The sequence below is a fragment of the Alligator mississippiensis genome, chromosome 4 (assembly GCF_030867095.1).
Source record: "Alligator mississippiensis isolate rAllMis1 chromosome 4, rAllMis1, whole genome shotgun sequence".
Lineage (NCBI taxonomy): Eukaryota > Metazoa > Chordata > Crocodylia > Alligatoridae > Alligator > Alligator mississippiensis.
The window spans coordinates 253666507-253681918 of record NC_081827.1 but is presented as its reverse complement, the minus strand read 5'-3'; the positions used below and the strand labels follow the sequence as shown (position 1 = coordinate 253681918).

The 15412-nt window shown below is 52.8% G+C and overlaps 1 long non-coding RNA gene across 1 annotated transcript; it reads left to right on the top strand.

The window, feature by feature from the left end:
• Positions 1-412: 412 nt before the first annotated feature.
• Positions 413-11867, top strand: LOC109285123 (uncharacterized). Its single transcript, XR_002092792.2, has 3 exons — positions 413-553; positions 10299-10372; positions 10537-11867. It is a non-coding gene; the product is annotated as an uncharacterized LOC109285123 (long non-coding RNA).
• The last annotated feature ends 3545 nt before the right edge of the window (positions 11868-15412 follow it).

Below are 15412 nucleotides of genomic sequence, written 5' to 3'. Positions count from 1 at the left end.
TGGGGTGTAGGGGGTGTGTGTGGTTGTGTATGGGAGGTGTGTATGTGGCGGGATATGTGTGTATGGCTGTGTATGGGGGTGCATGTGTGTGGTGGGGTGAGGGGGTGTGTGTGTATGGTTGTTTATGGGTGTGTGTGTGTATGGTGGGGTGTGTGGGGATGTGTATGGTTGTGTATGGAGGTGATTGTGTGTGGGGGTGTGCACGTGGGCGCTGCTCCCTCCCCGGGAAGGGCCAGGGGGGCGCAGGGACTGGGTGCTGCAGTGCGGTGATAGCGCCGAGGCGGGTCCGGCCCGCGGCTGCTTGTGTCCCGCCCTGCGTGCCTATCAGTGCCCAACCCCTTGCACTCTCCCAGGCGTGCCAGGCCCCGAGCCGTGGGATTTCTCACGGCCTCACCACCGCTGAACTCTCTCAGTTGTGCATCCAGACTCTGCCTTCGCTGGACGCACGACCCGCTGCTCTCCCGCTCTCCCGGTGCGCCCGAACCAAAGCTGCTCCAGCGCCTGTTTTAGCAGCAGCATCTCATTCTTTTGACAATTTAATGGGTCTTTTCAGGTAACAGGCTTTTAGCACCAGAGCTTCCACTGTTTTTTCCTTCAAGTTTTCAAATTCAGCTTCATGCTCCCATGTCCACCGAGCACCTTTTGTAGGAGCTGTCTGCGTGTTTGGTCTGCCCTGCGGAGGGAGATTTTCCCCTACAGAACTGATCGTTCCCAGTAATCTCTCCACTCCACCCCTTCCTTGTCCGCAGGGGGTGGCTTGAGCTCTTGCGGGATGGATCTGCACCCCTTTCTCAGAGCTTTTCTCCCATATGTATTATTTCTTGAGGATCCGTGGTTTTTATAATAATAATAGTGCAATAATTGGCACTAGCTTTTTGGGACTGCTACAAACTGCACGTTTACTACTTCGCCCTTGTGTCTCACACGCAGCGCACGACCACCCTCGTTGCAATCACGTTCCTGTTATACGCTCTAAGTCTCACTTTCTTGTTCTCGTAGTACATGGGTTTAGTTCTCAATTTTTGAATAATGTATTCTGGTGCCCCTGTATTTAATTTACACGTGACCATGAGTCCATTGGTGTCCAGGCGGATTGTCCAACTCTCAGAGGAATGAACTTGCTCTTGCACTGTGAATTCTTCCTCTTCCTTGCTGCACAGAGTGTGCATCTGCTGTGTCTTGTGTGCTGCATCCTGCTCCTTTCTGCAAACTCTTGCAAAATGATTGACTCTTGTCCACATGTTGCAGCGCTTACCAAAAGCCGGGCATTGCATGGGTTTGTGGTAATCCGCACTGCAGCAGCAGCTGACCATTGTTTCTTCAAGCAATTCTCTTTGCCTTCCGCTTGCCTGCTTCATAGCACGGTCCTCCTTTCTGCATCGTTGGTGTGTTGCCGGAGGTTTTTGCAGTTTTGTAATCCCGTCTAGTTCAGCTTGTTCTGCTTTTTCCTCCAGCTTCTGCAGCCTGGCATTTCTTATCTCAGCAGCTTGGCACGTTGGGGTAGACCACGAGCCCAGAGAGGCGTCCCGGCTCCTGCTCTCAACCTGCCAGCCCTCACTCCCCTCCTAGAGCCGGGAGAGGACCAGGCGTCTGGGCCTCAGCACCACACTCCTCCCAGAGCCGAGTAACAACCCTGACCCCTCCGTCCCCAGTAACAACCATCCGACCCTCCCTTTACACGATACAAAGGTGACCCAAAGCTTGGCCCCACTGGAGCCCACGCAGTAGCCTGCCCTCGGTTTTGGTGCTTTGGGTCAGTCCTTGGACGTCTTCAATCCACCCTCATCAGAAGTACTCCTGAGCAGTGGGTCCAGGGTCTCCGGACCCAGCCCGGCTGGCATGGGTGGTAGAGCCCCAGAGAAGGGCGGCAACCCCTGGCAGCGGGGACCGGCGGGACCTCCCTACCCAGCACTTACTACAAAGCTGGTGCAGGTGGTGGAGCCCCTGGATGGCAGCCCGGCTCCTGGGACTCCCTTCCCCAGCGCCTGGCCTAGGGGGTGGCTCCTGGCGGGATTTGCTGCTATGACTGATCCAATTTGAACTACAGGCAAAGGTGAACAGCTCAGGCTTTGCACAGGGCGTGCCCTCACCGCCCTTCCCCTTGTAGTAAACCTGTTTTAAATTCGCACTGGCTTGCAGGCGGGCAGGTTTGTTCACGTCACAACGCCCCGTTTCCATTGACGGTGCCGCGTTTGTTCTCACCGCCGTCCAGCGCCTGGCAGACCGGCCGCACGCAGGCCTTACAGGCTGGCTCTGAAAACCCGAGCTTCAGGTCAAGCAGGAGCCTGCCCCGGCGTCTTTGGGGAATCCCTTGGTGATGGTGACGCATGTTTGGGGGTGACCCGAAAACAATGCTGCCGGATAATCCCATCCAGAGCCCAGCTCCTTATCTGGGACAAGGCTGAAGTTGGTTCCTTGTTCCCCATTCCTTATTCCCAGTGCCTGGTTTCTTTTTCATTTTAACTCTTTAGCACGTCACATCAATTGCTAAAAGATGAGCTTTGGCAAAGGGACAAGCAGCAGGGACAAGGAACCAGCTTCAGCCTCACCTGCGGCACATGGCTACAGCAAGAGTCCTCCAGTCCCGCGATGCCGGGGTGAGCTCCACTGCAGCTCGCAGATGGGTCTGGAGGCGATTGCAGAGTCCAAGTCTTGAGCCAGTTCCTCCCAGGAGGTCTCAGGCCGCGGCCAAGCTGGGAGCAGAGCGCTTGCTTTGGGAGTCGGGCATCTGCACACAGCGTCTGGTCCACGGAGTCGGGGCGTGAGGATCGCCAATCCATCCTAGTAACATTGCCTTCAGCAAGGACGCCGGCATCGGCGCGGGAATCCCCCCGTGGGATGCAGAGGATTTTCTGGGGGGCATCGTTGGTGACAGCTCTGCAGACCCTCTCCAGGGTCTTTCCCTTGATGGTAGTTTGGGGAGGGGGACACATTCATGGTGCAGAGCAGGTGATAGAGCATTTCTCGGTGTTGAGGTTTCCTGCAGTGCACACAAGGATGGCACAGTCAGTCGCCAGCATAGCATTAAAATCTGGGCAGCGATGATGATAATGGAGACAATTCATGATGATGACTATGGTGATCCACAGTCCAGGGTCTCAGCAGATCCAGCTGGACGGGGGTGGCCGGAGGGTTCGGTTCCTTCTTCACTATCTCACCTGCTCCTCGTAGCCCTTGGAAGGACCCCGGGTCATGGCCTCTGGGGATACTGGAGTCATAAGGACATCCAAGCTGCCCTGCGCTGGCTCAGCCCCAGGCCCGTTCTGCCCCGTCTCCCGTGTCCCGGGGCAGAGCGGAGCTGGCGGGCGAGTGCCTGGGTCCGAGCAGGGCTTTCCCCTGTTCCTCCAGCACGGAGGGTCCTGGCAGGGCTGGTGCAGAGGCCGTGCCCCTTGCTCCCTGCCCCAGAGGATGTTGTCAGTCCCCTGTCAGGAGGTCTCAGCCCCACTTCATGCAGTGCCGGGGGCCGAGCTCTCTGGGCCCCGGGATGTTTGCCAGTCTTCCCTGGCACGTTCAGCCTAGCAGATGGCGGCAGCCGCCTGTTCATAGCTGAGCTTCTGTTTATAGCCTGTTCCCCCGCACGTCCCGCCAGACTGAAGGGGCTGAGACAGCCTGCAGCATCTTGATGCTCTCGTCAGCCCCCGGTGCAGCTCATCGGCTTGGGGCCCTGCACCTCCCTGATCGCAGCACGGGGCATCGTCCCCACCCCTGCCCCTGGGGTACAGGGGGGCCGCGGCTGCCAACATCCTGCTGCTGCCAGGGGGTGTCTCGGGATTGAGAGTACGGTTGGGGGTAGAAAGGTAAGAAAGATTTATTGACAGGGCACTCAAGGAGCTGGCGAGCATCATAGCCCAGCCTCTAGCGCGGATCTTTGAAAACTCTTGGCGCTCTGGTGTCGTGCCCGAAGACTGGAAGAAGGCCAACGTGGTGCCTATCTTCAAGAAAGGGAGGAAAGTGGATCCGGCTAACTATAGGCCCATCAGCCTGACTTCTATCCCGGGGAAGATCTTAGAAAAGTTTATGAAAGAGGCCATCCTTAACGGACTGGCCGACGCCAACATCTTAAGGGATAGCCAGCACGGGTTTGTTGCGGGTAGGTCTTGCTTGACCAATCTCATTTCCTTCTATGACCAGGTGACCTATCACCTGGACAAGGGGGAAGAGATTGATGTCATATATCTTGACTTCAAAAAAGCCTTCGATCTGGTGTCCCATGATCGTCTCTTGGAGAAACTGAATTGTCGCCTTGGGTCCTCCACGATCCACTGGCTGGAAAATTGGCTCCGGGGTCGGACCCAGAGGGTAGTAATTGATGGGAGTCACTCATCGTGGTGTCCTGTGACCAGTGGGGTCCCCCAGGGCTCTGTCCTTGGACCCATACTGTTCAACATCTTCATTAATGAAGTGGACACTGGAGTCAGAAGCGGACTGGCCAAGTTCACCAATGACACCAAACTTTGGGGCAAAGCATCCACACCAGAAGACAGACGGGCGATCCAGGCTGACCTGGACAGGCTCAGCAAGTGGGCGGATGAGAATCTGATGGTGTTCAATGCCGATAAATGCAAGGTTCTCCACCTTGGGAAGAAAAACCCGCAGCATCCTTATAGGCTCGGCAGTGCTATGTTGGCTAGCACTATGAAAGAAAGAGACTTGGGGGTCATCACTGACCACAAGATGAACATGAGCCTGCAATGCGATGCTGTGGCAAGTAAAGTGACCAAAACGCTGGCTTGCATCCATAGATGCTTCTCAAGCAAATCCCGGGACGTCATTCTCCCTTTGTACTCGGCCTTAGTGAGGCCGCAGCTGCAGTACTGCGTCCAGTTTTGGGCTCCACAATTCAAAAAGGATGTGGAGAAGCTTGAGAGAGTCCAGAGAAGAGCCACGCGCATGATCAGAGGTCAGGGAAGCAGACCCTACGATGACAGGCTGAGAGCCCTGGGGCTCTTTAGCCTGGAAAAGCGCAGGCTCAGGGGTGATCTGATGGCCACCTACAAGTTTATCAGGGGTGACCACCAGTATCTGGGGGAACGTTTGTTCACCAGAGCGCCCCAAGGGATGACGAGGTCGAATGGTCACAAACTACTACAAGACCGTTTCAGGCTGGACATAAGGAAGAATTTCTTTACTGTCCAAGCCCCCAAGGTCTGGAACAGCCTGCCACCGGGGGTGGTTCAAGCGCCTTCATTGAACACCTTCAAGATGAAACTGGATGCTTATCTTGCTGGGATCCTGTGACCCCAGCTGACGTCCTGCCCTTCGGGCGGGGGGCTGGACTCGATGATCTTCCGAGGTCCCTTCCAGCCCGAATGTCTATGAAATCTATGAAAAACACAACTACGCGTAGTAACAAGACAAACAATGACATGCAAAAGCAATTCATGTCGGCAACTTATCAGCAGTCCCCTCTGATGCCTGATGCACAGCAAGCTTCTCCTTCCACAAAGTTTAGCGAAGTCAGGCGTCCCTGAACAGCGCTGTCCGAGGGGTACCGGGAAGGATCCTGGAATGCAGTCCTTGGGCTCCTCGAGGTCCACTGGCCCACTGATCCAGGCAACAGCTAACTAATCCTTTTCACAGAGATGTATCTTCTTTTTGAATGGTTTCTAGATATTCTAGCCCATTAAAAGCTTTTGAACGGTTCTGATAACGTACAACCACTTAGATTTCTTTTACTTTAACTGTCTTTAGACTGACCAATAGCAGTACAAGCCTTGCATTCCTTTGATACGGTAATTTTAACTACACCACAAGGCCTTACTATACTTCAAGGCTTTGTTAAATTTACTAGGCCTTACTTTATACAATGCCCCACTACATCTTAAACTTTAATTAGGCTCTTAGCAACAACATATAGCTTAATATCTAAACAAATACAGCAAAACATTTGGTCTAATCTTCATAGGGCCTTCAGCAAGCACCTGTATCACACAGGCACACTTTTCAACTGTCACACTCCACCCCTTGCTTGCTGAAGCACTATGATGGCTACAATTGAGATGCTAAAGCCACATGCGCTACATCAAAAAATGGGGAGGGATCTATAAATTTAACTTGCAGAGCATGAACAGATTTACAACAACAACGATTAAAACATCATTTAGCTGTTGCCACTAGGGCAATGCAGAATACTATGATGCTCAAGATGGTTAGCTACGTAGTTGAGGTTTTGCTTGGTGACACATGAATAGTAAGGATTACATCATACTATTTACAAGGCTTGGGCACGTTGACAGCTAGACTGATGATTCATCCACCCTCTCCAGCAAGGAGAGCCAACTGAGTGCCTTGCTGAGCCTATGCCTCAAGGCTTTGCAGCTTATTTTTCACTTCATTTTAGTTTTCTAACCGTGGCATGTCTACATCTGATACCCATGAAGTGGGTATCGTAAAGTTGAGAGGTATAGTCTCCGAGGAAATTTCTGGCTATTTTAGGGCAATAGTACGGTTACTTAATTGCAGTAGAACAACGGCTTCACATTTAGCTCCTAAGCGACATGAATTGCATAAAGTCTAGGTGGTACTATTTTCATGCAGCAAACAACCTGGTTCTTTCTAACAAACACGTTGCTCAATTGTTACATATGACACATTAGGTAATTCGCATGCACAGGTCATGTTAGGTGGGCTGGGAGGCCAGCCTCTCCATAGGGGCTCTAATATAATCAAGGTGCTACTAATTTGAACTAAGGGGGACTGCTACATAATGAGGGCCATCAGGGGTAACTATTTCCCATATGGGGTGATGTAAATCCTAGCCCTGTGTTTAGCAAATAAGCAGTGGTCTAGTTTCCATCTTTACCCCCTGCACCAGGAATGAACATTTTCTTTTATCACAGCCTTCCCAAATGGTAATTTAGGTACTTTGGTAGGGGTATTTCTCTTTAAATGTTGCAGGCATCCCATGATGCTCTAAGCCAGGGGGCTATTTGCTATTTTTAATGTTGTTTATTACCTGGGAAAAATGCATATTTAATGATAACTGGACTTGCACACAAGCAGTATTTCAAGTTTGATTTTTGTCTGCTTTAAAAGCAGTGTCCATCATGACCTGGGCAAGACGGGCTGTCTCTAATCCTACATCAGTTAGCAATTTGTCAGTGTGCTCTAACGTTTTTCTTTTGAGCATGCCTCCCCTAGTGAGCAGCCCTACCACCTGTCGGAGATTGGCTACTCACTCCTTCAGCGTTTTTCTGGGATTTATCCAAGTTCCACACATTCATAGTGGAGTTACGTCCGTTCTAAAGATAACCTGGAGTATCTCTTCATCTGCGGGACTTAAGTGCACTTATGGAACGGAAAATGACTGGCCATTTCTATCTAAGCAACCTTTCAGCTACTCGGGCTCCTGCTGAACCGTTCGGAAACGTAGCTCAGACATACCATTGTTCTGGTCTGAACAATACTCGGGCAGCGAACAATGAAGCGTTTAGGAGGGCTGGGATTTTAACTTGTGACCTCCACCAGGGTGTGGATTTATACACGGGCAGTGTCGGGGTCTCCCATGGGGGAACAGTCAGAGATAGTAGTGAACACTTCGTTTTCTCACAGATCACATTTATCCTTCCTACTTTGGGAGCCTGTAACCATGCTTCACCTCCCAGAGAGCGAAAGAGCTCCCACTGTCACTCACGGGGACGATGTTGTATCGGGTGAATGAAACGGCATTGCCCTGGCAGAATCATAAACCTGATTTGCTTTAGGAACCCCACTGGTATAAAAGGATGGGGATAAGTGGTGGAGACTTGCTGATACAGCTTCTTTCTGGTTGTATTAAAGTGGGTACCATTCCAGGGTCAGGCCACTCTTTGAGGACTTCAGGAGCAAGTTCATTAATATCTGGGTAATAAGAAGGACAGTAGGCATGCTTTACCCAGGAGACACAACAAGGCGTTAATAAAAAGAGTACATTCATAACAGTCCACTACTTCGTGGTGCCAGTCGATTCAGACCGGTGACAGAGCAGGACTTGTCTTCAGTGGCAGGCTCAATTAGAAATGGGTATGGCTGCACTTGTGGACAGATCTAACCTGTAGGAACAAGAAAACAAGGAGCTTGGCTTCCGTTAGATAAATCTGACTTAAATACCCACCATGTATTATGCATACCTTTTGCCAATAATGTCCCCTCCCATATACCTCCTTGAGGATGCTTCGCTACTACCCAATCTCCTGCCTGGAGCTTTCCCGGGTCACCACCCCTAGGTTGCTCTACTGCCGGCTCGTGGGGACCACCAATCCAAAGGCCTGTTGCATGGGGCTACCTCCTGGATGGGGTCGGTTATTAGCTCAATTGATAGCTCGATCCAGGTGCAAGTTTCAGTCTTAAAGAGCCGGGCCAGCGGCTACCACAAATTGCATTTGAGGATGCCATTGGCTCGCTCTACCAATCCGTTAGACTGCGGATGGTGTGGGCTGTGATATGTCCATAACATGCTATGTTTCGCGGTCCAGTTATATACAAGATGATTGCAGAAGTGAGGGCCATTATCGTTTTGTAGTTTTGTAGGTGGTGGATACACAGCTAGCAGAGTTTCCAGTGCTGCACAAGTGTCCTGGGCTGTAGCTCTCGCTGAGGCGCGGGCGAAAGGTATTCTTGTGGCAACTTCTACAGCTACAAACGTGCAGCGTCGCAACATGTCTTTGATATTAATGGCTTCTATCTATGCAGGTTTATAACTCTGGATGCTTTCTGTCAAGGCTGGTAGTGATGGGATGGCAGCCATCAAGGGGTCAGTATTAGCATTCAAAGCTCGAAAGTCAATAGTTAATTGCCACCCTCTATTTGGCTTGCGCACTGGCCACACTGGATTGTTATACGGGGAGTGGGTTCAAATAGTAGTCTCATCTTTTAACTGTTGACTTATAAGACACTGGATAGGTTGTGTGGCCTTGTGGGGAGTTCAATACTGGGGTCTGTGTACTCCTTTCATGGGAGGCAGGGTTCGTGGGATCGTGCTACACCGAGTTACAGCTGTTATGGCCGTTCTTCTGGTTCTTGGTGAGGCGATGTGCACCCAACCTGCCAATTCTCTCGCTCAAGAGCAAACCGCTGTCCTCGTAGTACATTAAGTCCCAGTAAGCTTGGTTCCCCTTTAAGTATTACTGTGGCCGCTGTTACCTTAGAGCCATTAGGAAATGCGAAGTTCGCTCGGACAAGATGTCCTGGTCGTCTGGTGCCTCCGACTCCAATTACTTGATAAGGGGTTCCTTTCTTCCCTTTTTTAATCTGCAGAATCTAAAATGCAAATCTGGGCACCCGTGTCGAATAGCATATCAATTGACTTTTTACTTTTACTTAATTGAATCTGTACAGGTATCCGAATAAGGGGCTAATATTAACTTTAGATACCGGTCCTCGGCCTGCTACTACCCCCATTGTGGCTCCTTTCTTTGGGGGTTGGGCTGGCCGGACTCCCTAGGCCATGTGATCAGGTGGGGTAAAGGCTGGCGGCCCCGCATGTGCCTGGGAAAATGTTGTTGGTTTTGCTTTCAGGGCAGCGAATCTCTCCGGGGACACTGCTGGTGTCGCAGAAGGCTTTGCTTTTGGTCTTGCCCTTTTGGTACAGTGTTTATCCCACAGCCCTTGCAAGACATTGGTGGGCACTCCATCAATGTGCACTTTATTGTAACAGGCAGCTAACAAGTCTTTCTACATTTTTGCTTGTGGAGTCTTGGGCCGGCCTTTCCCGGCTTTTCTCAACAATTCGGGGGGGCCAGGGGGTTTATCTTTCACTGAGGCCACTGCCATGGCTTTGGCAGTTTTCATCAGCTTGGTAAGCCTTGGCTTCTGCAAACTGGGTCGAAGCTGCACTAATTGCTGGATCGCATCTCTTACTGGGTGATTCACTGCCTCTGGCTCCAAGGCCAACAAGGCTGAGGTGCGCTCTATGGGTGCTTGTCAACAAAACCTCCTCGACAGCAGTGCTGTCACAACTTCTGCATTTGGCGTGAGTCCAAACTACTGCACAAATGATTTCAGTTAGTGATAGTAGATACAAGTAGCAGACAGCCTCTTTTAAATTGGCCCACACCCTAGGGGCAGGGTTAAGCTCTTCTTCCATATTACCGTAACTGGCTGCAGTGGCTCGGAGCGCAGCAGAAACCAAAGTAACATTTTCATCACTTCCTGCAAACTGATTTAACTGGAGCTCAGGGCACAGAACTATTTTTGCAGCTTTGGCTCTATTCACTGAAATTGCAAATGCCCCTTCACTATACATTTGAAGTAGCCAGTCTATTACTGCCTCTCCTGCCTTGGACTTTTGCTGCTTTTCAATATTTTTTATTTCTGCACAGGTAAAGGAATGCAGCTCTGTTCGGGGATTTTCTCCTTGCGGCCTTGAATGAGTTATCACCACGGGAAAAACTTGGTGAGTTTCTCCCTCGGGGCGGGGAAGGCCTGGCTAGGTTCCTCCTTCTGGGTAGGAACATACGGGGGTGTTTCAGCACCAGGCTCATCATAAATCTCCTCCTCTTCTTCAGTCTCCTCCCTTTTATCTTCCCAGAGCTTAACTTTTGGTTTATCTCTATACAGACACTTGTGGGAGGATCGCTTCATAGCCTGCTCTAAGTGCACTTCCTTCTGGAGGGGAGCGGCCACGCACGGGATCGTAATATTTCTTGTCTTCTGTTTTAATGTTTCCAAGCAGCTTTGCGTAGCTTGCACAGCCTCGCACGCCACGCTGTTGGAATTTCCCATATCTTTTAACTCCTTACTCAGCCGGGTGACCTCTTCCCGGAGCTGGGCGACTTCTTCAGCCCCTAACCGCAGGCATGTGGCCAGCAGCCATGACAGGCACCCGTTCTCGGGCTTACCCCGGGCAGCAGCAGCAAACCTAGCCTAATGATCGGGTACAGTTCCTGGGTCACTCCAGACAGGTCTCAACCTATCCTTATCCCTCCCACCCAGGATTCTCCATCCTCGTCACCTCCTTAAGCAAAGCGACTAACGGGGCCCACGCAACTCCCTCCATTCTGACCTTTCTCTCCGGACCAGAGCCTCTCAGTCCTGTTCATGACACCAATTTATGTCCCAGCCGCCTGCGGAGGGTTCAGGATTGAGAGTATGGTCGGGAGTAGAAAGGTAAGAAAGGTGTATTGACTTAACAAAAACACAACTGCGCGTAGTAACAAGACAAACAATGACAGACAAAAGCAATTCGCGTCGGCAACTTATCGGCAGTCTCCTCTGATGCCTGATGCACAGCAAGCTTCTCTCTCCACAAAGTTTAGCGAAGTCAGGCGTCCCTGAACAGCGCTGTCCGAGGGGTACCGGGAAGGACCCTGGAACGCAGTCCTTGGGCTCCTCGAGGTCCACGGGCCCACTGATCCAGGCAACAGCTAACTAATCCTTTTCACAGAGATGTATCCTCCTTCTGAATGGTTTCTAGATATTCCAGCCCATTTAAAGCTTTTGAACGGTTCTGATAATGTACAACCGCTCAGATTCCTTTTACCTCAACTGTTCTTAGACTGACCAATTAGCAGTACAAGCTTTGCATTCCTTTGATAAGGTAATTTTAACTACGCCACAAGGCCTTACTACTTCAAGGCTTTGTTAAATTTACTTGGCCTTACTTTATACAAGGCCTCACTACATCTTAAACTTTAATTAGGCTTTTAGCAACAACATATAGCTTAATATCTAAACAAATACAGCAAAACACTTGGTCTAATCTTCATAGGGCCTTCAGCAAGCACCTGTATCACACAGGCACACTTTTCAGCTGCCACAGGGGGTTGGTGGGCGCTGGGGAGAGCCCAGGCCCAGGCCATGCCCCCGTTGCAGAGGGAGGGGAAACCCCCCCCGGCCGGGCCAGGCGAAGCTGAGCAGGGGGCAAATCCCTGCCTGCCCCCCAAGGCAGCGTGAGCAGCGCTTATTAATGAATTCCACATCCTAAAGACAGAGAATTTCATTAGCTATGCATAGGTACTAATTAATATGTAAAATAATATTCCACATCAAGTACAGACCCCTAAATGAAGGTCAGATTAGAATGGGATTATGGGGCAAAATACTGCTTGGACCACCCCAAATTTTGTGGTGATGCCACTGGGGAACTGTGCCAAAGACCCCCGGCCACAGTCCCGCCCGGCCCAAAGCATGGTTTGGCCGTGCCAGGCTGCCAACTCACAGCCCCCATGACCACTGTACTAAGTATAATGGTTTGAATAAGGAACGGGGTTCAGGCTGGGATTATGGCTAGAAATCCTGCTTGGGACCACCCATGAGAATACGTCTGCGTGACCGGGGGACTGCCCTGGACATCTGTGACCAGAGACTTGCCCGGCCCAAAGTGCAGTTTGGCCGTGCCAGGCTGCCAACAGACAGCACCCCGACCACTGTGCTAAGTGCATGGACCTGGATAAGAAACTGGATTTTGGACTGGGATTATACCCAGAAATCCTCCTTAGGCCACCCCAGACCCCAGAACATGGTTTAGCCGCGCCAGGGTGCCAAAGACAGCACCCCGGCCACTGTGCTAGATTAATGGACCTGAATAAGGAATTGGATTTTGGGCTGGGATTATACCCAGAAATCCTTGCTCGGCCACCCCAGACCGCACCTCTGTGGCACCGGGGGACACTCCAGGACATCTCTGACCACAGACTTGCCTGGCCCAAAGCATGGTTTGGCCGTGCCAGGCTGCCAACTGACACCACCCCCCCTAGACACTGTGCAAAGTATCTGGATTTGAATAAGGAACTGGAATTTGGGCTGGGATTATAGCTAGAAATCCTTCTTGGGCCACCCCAGACCACATCTCTGTGCCACCGGGGGACACTGATGGACATCTCTGACCGAGACTTGCCAGGCCTAAGGTGCGGTTTGGCCGTGCCAGGCTGCCAAATGACAGCACCCCAGCCACTGTGCTAAATGAATGGACCTGAATAAGGAATTGCATTTTGGGCAGGGATTATACCCAGAAATCCTTCTTGGACCACCCCACGCTGTGCCTCTGTGGCACTGGGGGACTCTCCTGGACATCTCTGACCACAGACTTGCCCGGCCCAAAGTGCGGTCTGGCTGTGCCAGCCTGCCTACTGTAAGCAGCGCAGCACAGTGCAAAGTATATGGATCCGAATAAGGAACTGGATTTTGGGCTGGGATTATAGCTGGAAATCTGTCTTGGACCACCCCAGACCACACCTCTGTGCCACCGGAGGACTATCCTGGACATCTCTGACCACAGACTTGCCCGGCCCAAAGCATGGTTTGGTTGTGCCAGGCTGCCAAATGACAGCACCCCAGCCACTCTGCTAAGTATCTGGACCTGAATAAGGACCTGGAATTTGGGCTGGGATTATACCCAGAAATCCTTCTTGGGCCACCCCACCCCACCCCTCGGTGCCACCATGGGGTGCTTAGCAGAGTGGCTGGGGGGTGCTGTCACTTGACAGCAAATTTGGGGTGGCCCGGGAAGTATTTTGCCCCATAATCCCATCCTAATCTGACCTTCATTTAGGGCTCTGTACTTGATGTGGAATATTATTTTACATATTAATTAGTACCTGTGCATAGCTAATGAAAATCTCTTTCTTTAGGATGTGGAATTCATTAATAACAATTTTTTCTTGGGTCTAGATTAGCTTTGAAAAAGGAACCGGGAGCCGGGAGCTGGGAATAAGGACCTGGGAATAAGGAACCGACTTCAGCCTCATGCCCAAACCTGCTTTGCAACTTCAGACCCGGGTCCACGCCCTGCTCTTGGCAGCAAGACATAAAGCTGCCCTTCCTCTTCTCTGCGCAGCTGCCAGGTACCAGCCAGCAGCTCCCACGTCGCGCCCGCAGCCCTTTCCCCCCGTCGGAGCATGCTCGGCTCCCTCGACCTCCCCCCCTCGACTCCCTAGTTGCCCCCTCTGCCTCTCTCCAGCTTCTCCAGGGGCTTTTTCCAATGTGGAGCCCAGAGCTGCTCCCCGTCCTTTGACGAGCCCCGTCTGTTTTGCTCCACTCTTGTCAAGAGCCGTCTGGAAATGCCCCCCTGCCCCATCGCTCTGGCCCTGCTCTGGAAGCAGAGATGTCTGCGGCCTGCTCTGCTGCGCGTGGGCATCGGACCAGCCCCCGCTGCCAGCAGCTGACCCCCTCCGGCCTCCCCCGCTGGCTGCCCTCCTTCGGGGTCCCTGCCCCTGTGCCCCCCAAAAGGCTTAACCTCCTGTCAGACCCCCACACACTTGGGGCTGTGCGTTCTGGGGTCATGTCACTGGGTATCTTGTGTTTCCTGTATATTATTGTGCCTTTTCTGGGACTGGGAGAGGATCACATCCCCTCCCGCTCATTGTGCCCAGACCGGTGTCTGAAGGTCCCCCCAAGGAACTGGTGCAACCAGTTTGGTGGCTCCGGAGCGCCGATCGCCTCTGAATTCATTGGTCTGCATTAGCCGTGGTCCATGCTGCTGCTTCTCATTGGGGCCCTGTAGTGGTGTCAGGACACGCAGCTCGAACAGGGAACAGAGAGCAGAGCAGGGGTCAGGCAGGGAGCAGAAAGCAGAGCAGCCAATGGGGCTGGGAACACAGGGCAGAGAGCAGAAAGCAGAGCAGAGGATACGGCAGGGAGCAGAAAGCAGAGCATTGGATAGGGCAGGGAGCCCAGGCCAGTGTGCAGAAAGCAGAGCAGAGGATAGGGCAGGGAGCAGAAAGCAGAGCAGCCAACATGGCTGGGGTTGCCCTAATCCCTGCAGCCCAAGGAAAGCTGTCCTCTCCCCCCCTCGTGGCATCCCTTCGGGCGTGTGGGGCTGCCCGAGGGGCCCGTGTTGCCCCCCAGCGCGTGGGGCGTCTCCGGCTGCAGCGAAGCCTCCCGCTCCCCCCGCGGGCCGGGTGCGCCAGGACCCGGGCACTGAATCCAGGCGCGTGCCGGAGCCCGTGGAGACCCGCGGGCTGGGGAGAGCGATTGTGTGCGATTGCAGGGATCCCACCCCCACAAAGGGCCTCCCCTCTCTGGGGGCGTGGGGCGCATGTACCGCAGGGCTGGTGACATGTCCGTGCCAGCCCGTGTTATACATAGCCGTGCAAACACCTGGCCCCGGCTTGCTCCCGAGAGGGGCAGAGGGCAGCTGGGGTAGCAACAAGGGAGCAGGGAAACCAAGTCACGGCCCGGGACCTTTGGCAGATGCCAGGCAGAGGAACGGGGGCTGGAGCAGTGGGACATCAAGGTGGAGGGGCGCTCACACCTGGGAGTGGAGAGAGATTAGCAGGAAGCAGGGAGTGACACTGAGCCCTGGGGCTGGGCCTGGCCCTCAGCCCGTGCAGGCCCCTGTCCTGCCATCCCCCCAGGGGTCTCTGGCCCGCTCGGCTTGGGTCTGTGAGCCCCGTGCAAGGCAGACGGGGAGGAAACTGAGGCACGCACATCCCCACTTGCAAACAGCTTGGGGCAGCCTCCCTGTTAACCGATGTGCCGGGTCCCCAATCAGGAG